The sequence below is a fragment of the Solanum stenotomum genome, chromosome 6 (genome assembly GCF_019186545.1).
Source record: "Solanum stenotomum isolate F172 chromosome 6, ASM1918654v1, whole genome shotgun sequence".
NCBI lineage: Eukaryota > Viridiplantae > Streptophyta > Magnoliopsida > Solanales > Solanaceae > Solanum > Solanum stenotomum.
Genome location: NC_064287.1, coordinates 59,894,957 through 59,901,860, shown reverse-complemented (window position 1 = coordinate 59,901,860; position 6,904 = coordinate 59,894,957). Strand labels below are relative to the sequence as shown.

Here is a 6,904-nt window from a genome sequence, read left to right as displayed (position 1 = left end):
AAAAAAAAAGCAAAAATGAAATAGACGAAAAAAACGAACTTGAAATATTCAGATCATTAACTACTGAAAAGTTAATCAATACAGTAATGACTTTTAACATGTGAGGTCAATTTTATGTTAACTTGAGGGAAATTAGCAGATTCGAAAGGAGGAGGAAAAGGCAGAAAAGACAGAAACTATTTTCATGAAATGGAAAACAACATATCCAACATATATAGAACTTTTTCTCATACCCTGAAGAAGCAACAAGAATCGCCTACTCAAGGGTGGATCTACAGGGCCATTCATTGGAAAATAACAATTTTTTCTTTATGCATATATATAGATAATAAACCACAAACCCCTCGATTAAAATCCTACCTCCACCACCGTACTACTCAGAAGACAAAAACCTCTTACTCCCAACATTAAGAGCAAGACGACACAAAAAGGTACGAAGCAAATAATCAGCGTCAAATCATGGATCCGTCTCTGCCACAAACCAAAGGGAAAGAACAAAAAAGAGAGACTTCAAATAATCAGCTTCACATATACAAAAGTCACAGAAAATTTCCATTCAAAAATCAAAGAACAAACCTTTAATTTTCAAGATTAAAACAGAAACTTAATTAAACGATAAACAAAGTTAAGAACTTGCATTCTATAGGCAGTTAAATCACTACTTAGACTAATCAAAACTCCATACAAAAATCAAAATCTAGCTAGTACCAATAGTCAAAGGGAAAGAATCAAAGAACCTTCAAAAGAATAAGTCTTTTAATTCAAGATTTTGTTTCCAGAGAGACTTTTGCTTTCTGCTAAATACAAGAGAAGATTGAAGATATTGTCTCTGAGAGTTCTGGGTGCTTCTTATATAGAGATGAATTCTTGGAGATATCCCGCAATATTGTAGATCACAGTTTGTTGGCAACACGTGGGAAGTGTCTCTATTCCTACTCATAGTCTATTTGGTCATGTTTTTTTCCCTTGTCAGTTCACACTATTCTTTCCAAGTAGAGTGAAATGATTACTCTAGTTTTCATTTAGGCTAGTGTTTCGGCACGTGCGTGCACGTGTATGCGAAGCATGTCATATAATTTTCTAAAAACACCTTCATGTTTTGAATATTTGTATAGTCATCCTTTTTTTCCCGTCAGTTCACAATATTCTTTCCAAGTAGAGTGAAATGATTACTCTTGCATTTATTTAGACTAGTTTCTCGCACGTGCATGCTGAATCATGTCATATAATTTTCTAAAAATGCCTTCAAGTTTTGAGATCAGTAACTTTGAGACATGCTGGCTGCTACAACATGTTAAAATACACAGCTACTGTAAAAACAGTGCGGTGTAAAATACAATAAACAGATACCACAAACAGCACATGGAGCTATTATCATTCATCTAGGTTCAAATACCATGAAGACAATGGACAGTTTATCTAATCAGATCATCACAAACTCCATATTGATTTATATCTCACATTCTACGGCCAGTCGTTCACCAAAATACTACGCCTATGTCGATATGAACTGAGGTGAATATGATAAACAACACACACACAGAGTGGGGAGAAAGACATTCCTTACCTCTTCAGCAAGTAGACCTCTAATTGGTCAGACATATGAAGGGAAGAACAAAGGGGAAAAAAAGGTGATAATCAATGAAGTTGGTTTAGGTACCTGATTGAGGGAAGACTCAATTGAAAAGATAGAATGTAACCAACTCACCTCAAGAAAAGAACAATCAAAGATGTCGCCTAATGCACTACAAGATTAATTCAATATCTTCAACTACTAAATGAAGTAATAAAAGAAAATTAATGCTTGTACCAATAGTCAACTAGAGACAAGAATAAATAAATCTTCAAAGATTGAGTCTTTTTTTATGAAGAAGAAAGAATCAAGGTAAATGGTATTACATACCTTACAAATATCAAGTCTTTTTGATGAATTCAAGATATTTTTTTCCAGAGACTTTTGTTTTCTGCTAAATACAAGAGAAGATTGAAGATATGGTCTCTGGAAGTTTTGGGTGCTTGTTATATAGAGCTGGTTTCTTGGAGATAACTACTTGAACCCCCCCTCCACCAATATTTTAGACACACCGCCGGGGAAGTGTCTATTACTAGTCATAGTTTATTTGGTCATTTCCCCTGTCAGTTCACAATATTCTATCCGAGTAGAGTGAAATGATTATTCTTGTCTCTATTTTAGATTAGTTTCTCAGCACGGGTGTTACACGTGTATGTCGAATCATATCATATAGTTTTCATTCAAAAAAAGCAAAAAACAACCTTTGATTTTCAAGATTGAAACAGAAATTTAATTAAGCCATAAACAAAGTTAAGAACTTGCATTTAATAGGCAATTAAATGATTAAATCACTACTTGGACTAATCAAAACTCCATACAAAATCAAAAACTAGCTAGTACCAAAAGTCAAAGAGAAACAAGAATCAAAGAACCTTCAAAAGATTTGAGCCTTTTTTATGAAGAAGCAAGAATCAAATCAAATGGTATTACAAATCTTAAGAAGATTTGTCTTTTTGATGAATTCAAGATTTTTTATTCCGGAGAGACTTTTGTTTTCTTCTAAATACAAGAGAAGATTGAAGAAATGGTCCCTGAGAGTTTTTGGTGCTTGTTATATAGTCAAACAAAGGGACCATTTCTTAGTGATAACTAATTGAACTGCCTTTCCACCAATATTGTAGACTACAGTTTGATGGCACCACATGGGAAGTGTCTATTCTGCGGCGAGAGACTGAAGAAATTATTTTCCGTTTTTTTATTTAGACTAATTTCTCGGCACGTGTGTTGCACGTTATGCAGAATCATGTCATATATTTTTTTAAAATATTATCTTTAACTTTACAGAACTGGGAAACTTAGAAACAACATGCTAGTGTTGCACGTGCGTTGCATGTGTATGCCATATCATGTCATATAGTTTTCTAATTCACATGCATAAACAAACTCAACCAAATTTCTAATAAGCAAATATCATAAACAGAACTTGGAAACTTAGAAACAACATGTTAGTCTTGCACGTGTATGTCAAATCATGTCACATAGTTTTCTAATTCACATGCATAAACAAACTCAACCAAATTTCTAATAAGCAGATATCGTAAACAACAAATGAAGCTATTATCCTTCATCTAGGCTCAAATACCACAAAGACAATGGACAGTTCATCAAATCAAAACATCCAACTACAGCTCACAAACTCCACAGGTATTTATATCTCACATTCTACAACCAGTCCTTCGCCACAGGGTCAAAATCTTTAGATATTGGTGATCTTAGAAATTCTATTTCTATAAAGATGGTTAATTATTATATTACCAAGAAAGAGAAAATGGTAATAAGGGGTAATTTTACACAAAGCCTCATAACTAACTGTAGTTGAATTCAATTGAACACACAATACTCCATTTTTAGATTTCTTCGAGGAGAGCAAAAAACTTCCAAAGATCTCGGTGATAGATTCTTTTCCCAGGTAAGCACTTAGGAAATTCCGAATTAAGCTTTGATTCATGGATTCTTGTGCTTCTTATTGTTGCTAGGGTTTAATATCGTGCTAAAATTCTTTAATATTAAATTATTTGAATTTTGGGGGAAAAAAAGTGCATGTTATTCTAGGTCTTTCTGTATAGAATGAAAAAGTTAAATATCCCCCTAATCTATATCATTTTGCAAATTTCATACCTAAACTAGTTTATTGTGTGTTCCTATTATCCCTGGACTATATCTCCCATAAGATTAAAAACCCTTGATTGAATATGTGTCAAAATATTTAGAATAACTTGTTGAGAGGCACATGGGAGATGAAAAAAGTCTTTAAAATGAGTTTACGTGACACAATGAGTTCATGGTAGTTCAGAGGTTTTGTGAACACTCGATAAATTACATATGAAACTCGCAAAATAGTTTCCATGCGTACCGCCACTTGGAACTCTTTGGAAGAGCTTTTGGAACATGATATTCATATAGCCTGTCATATTCCTTCGGGGTGTATTTTCACGAGTTCAAGGGTTTTTTCATGAACACCCGACATTTTAGGTATGAAACTTGCAAAACAATGATGGTTTAAGTTTATATATGCAAAGACACAATTGAAAAAGATAGAATGTAACCAACTCACCTCAAGAAAAGAACAAGCAAAGACAGCTAATGCACTACAAGATTAATTCATCGTCTTCACCTACTAAATGAAGTAATAAAGAAAATATTAGCTAGTACCAATAGTCAACGAGAAACAAGAATCAAAGAAACTTCAAAAGATTGAGTCTTTTGTTTATGAAGAAGCAAGAATAAAATCAAATGGTATTACAAACCTTAACAAGATCGAGTCTTTTTGAAGAATTCAAGATTTTTCCCAGAGAGACTTTTGTTTTCTGCTAAATACAAGAGAAGATTGAAGAAATGGTCTCTGCGAGTTTTTGGTGCTTGTTATATAGGGCTGGTTTCCTGGAGACAACTACTTGAACTGCCTCTATATCAATATTGCAGACAACAGTTTAATGGCACAATGTGTGAAGTGTCTATTCCTAGTCATACTTTATTTGGTCATCTTGTTTTGCCCTGTCAGTTAACAATATTCTTTTGGCGTGAGAGACTGAAATGATCTGAGGTGATAGAGTAGAGTGAAATGATTCTTCTTCTTTTATTTAGACTAGTTTCTCGGCACGTGCAACGCACGTGTATGCCGAATCATGTCATATATTTTTGAGAACTATGATTTTTTAACTTTACGGAATTGGGAAACGTTAGAAATAATATTCTAGTCTTGCACGTGTATGCCTAATCATATCATATATTTTTTTTTAAATATGATCTTTAACTTTACAGAATTGGGAAACTTAGAAATAATATTCTAATCTTGCACGTGTAGGCCGAATCATCTCATATCTTTTTCTAATTCACGAGCAATTTTTCTAATTCACAAGCAATCAAATTGTCGTAATGAAGTGTTAGCAATATCAGCAACAAACTCACAACCAAGTTTCTAACAAATACTGAAAATTTAAGCCCTTCCGAAAAAATTGGAAACACAGACCAGAAATCCTTCATGTTAAAATGTTTTCTCATACCATGAAGAAGAAACATGAATGACTACTCCAGAGTCATAGCTAGAGAGTTTTTATCATATTTTTTTTTTCTATGATATAAGAAGATGATGAACCTTTGGTGAAAATCTTGTCTCCGCCACTAGACTACTCAAAAGACAAAAAAAAACTTACTTTACAGCTTTAAGAGCAAAATTGACATATAAAAAGATAGGAATGAATATTGACATCCATCTTACCGACAAAACATAAAGATCAAGAATAACTGACATAAGCAAAAGATAGGAATCAATATTGACATCCATCTTATCGACAAAACATAAAGATCAAGAATAATTAACATAAGCAAAAGTGAGGAATCAATACTATGGGACCAATATCAATATCCCTCTTACCGACCAACATAAAGAGCAAGAATTAGCATAATAAAAAGGAATTAAGAAAAAAGTTCTAACAAGGAAAATTTAAACAATACAAGAATGTCACACCTAAGATTTGAACACGCAATACACTAGAAGCTTCCTAATTCAAAGGGGATTAAATTTTACTCTATTCGCATGGTATATTCTTCCGACTAACGGGATTCAAATGAACCCCTTCAGAGTTCTGATCATGTAGCTCCGTCTCTGCCCCACCCCACAAACAGGAGCAGATGCAGCACACAAAAGTAGGAGTTCATTTCAACCCCGTAGCTTTGGCTTAAACCTTATATATGTGTTAAAATATTCACTAAACAAGTACAAGTAATAAATTTCAAACTCAGTAAATCAAACAGATTGCGATAAAAATTCGAACTTGAACCCATAAATTCAAATCTTGAAATCCGCCTTTGCCCACACACCAAAAAAGGACTTCAAATGAACAGCTTCATACATACAAAAGTCACAGAAACTTTTCATCCAGAACTGTAAGCAAAGGACAAACCTTTGATTGCAAGATTAACACAGAAACTTAATTAAACCATAAGCAAAGTCAAAAGCTTGCATTTAACTAATAACTCCATTACAAATCAAATAAATTGTGATAAAATTCCAAACTTTAACACATAAAGTTCAAATCTTGAATCTGACCCACCAACCAAAAAAAGGGAAAACAAGAGTAACTCCAAACTTCATATATACAGAAACAGAAAATTTCCATTCAAGACAGTAAAGCAAAGAACAAACCTTTCATTCACTAAACACAAACTTAATCGAAACCCATAAACAAAGTCAAGAACTTACACATAATAAGCAATTAAATCACTAATTAGACTAATCAAAACTCCATACAAAATCAAACAACACCAACTACTAATATTCAAATAAAATCAAGATTTAAGAAACCCAAAAAACAAAAGAAGAAAAGAAAACAAACCTTATAAAAAAGATTGAATCTTTTTGATGAATTCAAGATATTTTCCAAAGGGAATTCTATTTTTCTGCTAAATACAAGAGAAGAGGGGAAAAAAAGGGGTCTTTTGTTTTATGATGACTGAAGAAATGAAAGTGTTTTTGAGAGTTTTTTATGCTTATTATATAGTCAACAAACAAATTAATTGAAAAATCTTACAATTAAAAAAAAAAAAAAAGTTGTGAAATATAAAGAGCTGGTTTCTTGGAGATAACTACTTGAAACTGCCCCTCCACAAAAAAAAGTGTAGACCACAGTATGATGGCACCACGTGGGAAGTGTCAATTCCTAGTCATTGTTTATTTGGTCTTTTTTTTTTTTCATCAATCCATAATATTAATTAATAGTAATAAAGTATACGTTTTTATTAAGTTTGAATACATATGATAGATACTTAAAATTGATATCAATTTTTACTTAATTATTAGTTAAGAATTGTACCATTTAAAGACTTGTGATA

The 6,904-nt window shown here is 32.6% G+C and overlaps 1 protein-coding gene across 1 annotated transcript in view; it reads right to left on the bottom strand.

Moving 5' to 3' along the window:
- Positions 1-6,557, bottom strand: part of LOC125867265 (scarecrow-like protein 13) — a 9,593-nt gene extending 3,036 nt beyond the window's left edge. Inside the window, exon 1 of the mRNA XM_049547700.1 lies at positions 6,409-6,557. The gene's annotated coding sequence lies outside the window, so the exon portion shown is untranslated. The remainder of the gene's footprint in view (positions 1-6,408) is intronic.
- Between the last annotated feature and the right edge of the window lie 347 nt (positions 6,558-6,904).